This window comes from Morone saxatilis, unplaced genomic scaffold (assembly GCF_004916995.1).
Source record: "Morone saxatilis isolate NCDOM2014 unplaced genomic scaffold, NCSU_SB_2.0 Contig4, whole genome shotgun sequence".
In the NCBI taxonomy this organism is placed as follows: domain Eukaryota; kingdom Metazoa; phylum Chordata; class Actinopteri; family Moronidae; genus Morone; species Morone saxatilis.
In genome coordinates, this window is record NW_023339984.1 from 17,555,526 (window position 1) to 17,556,994 (window position 1,469).

The following is a 1,469-nucleotide window of genomic DNA, read 5'->3' on the forward strand; positions in this document are numbered from 1 at the left end:
TTGGGTGGCAGTAGCTCAGTCTGTAGGGACATAGCTTGGGAACTACAGCGTTGCTCATTCAATTCCAGTACAGACCACAGTATGGACTGTCTGTCTGTATTTCAGGCCTATGTAAACATTGAGTGAAAAAATTATTTCCTCATTGAGGATTACTAAAGTATATAATGTTTTTCTTCTTCACAAGGTTAAAAGAAAAGGCACTACTCATGTCTTTCTGCTATGAAGTAATACAACAGACAGTAATTATTCCCAGACTCTGGCAGAAGCTGGAACCTGTTCACTACAAGATTTGGTAGATGGTTGACAGCCGAACCTTATTCCTGCAATCATCTTACTCTCAACCAAAAGTTGGCAACTAAAGGTAATGTTAACCTTACACAGTGATTGTCTTGATAATGCTACATTATTAACATTAGCTTACTTATTATTATTATTATTACATAAGTTCAAGTGCACAGTGCATTAAAGTTATTAAAATCAACCAAAGTAAATAGTTCTGTGTTGCTTCAAGGAACAAAAACATCATAGCTGTTCCTTAATGTTTTTTTATTATTATTATTATTATTTTATTTACAAAATAAAGTATAAAATTAAAAAAACTCTACGCAAACAAACGCCTTGTTGCCATCTGAAGGGAGTTTCTCTCTCCCTTGTATGTTGGGCCTTCGCCTGAGTTACCTGAATGAACTGTAGCCATCTAACTTCCTCTTAGTAATGTGTGTTAGTGTCTCACACTGTGTTTAAGTACAATATATTCATGTGAAATGTACAGCTTGCACTAAGTTAAAGCTTCATTCAGGACATCTTAATAGAATTTCAGTTTTGTTCTGTCCATCTTTTACAAATTTTTTAATTTAATTTAATTTAACTTGTTTAAATGTTTTAGACATCAGCATCGAACTGTCATTTAAAAATTCAAATATACAAGACAGAAGCCTTAAAATAACTATGGCAACTACACTAACTTTTACAGTGTGTCTATAGACTTTAAGTTACAGGGAGAGTTTTGGTAATGGAGAGATGCCAGGAGGCATTTCTAAATTCATTGTCAGCGGGCTCCCCTCAGCTGATCCTGGTGACTGACAGCCTGAGAGCAGCCTGAGAGCAGCCTAAGAGCCTCCAGGTTCAGCTGAACCCAGTGTCCTTCAGCCTGCCTCAGCCTGTCTATCAAAAAGTGACAAAAAAGGATGGAATGCTGCAGTCTTTGAAAAATATAACTTTATAACCTTTGTACAGGAAGCCAGTCAAAGTGAATACATGCACCATGTTCTGATCTAGCCTGATCAGACAGCATGTTTTTTTGGCCTTTAATTGCCTTTATTGTATAGTGACAGCCGAAGATAGACAGAAAAGGGGGGCAGAGAGAGAGAGAGGATGACACACAGCAAAGGGCCGCAGGTCGGATTTGAACGCGGGCCGCTGCAGCAACTCTGTACATGGGTTGCCAGCTCTACCGACTGAGCTAACTG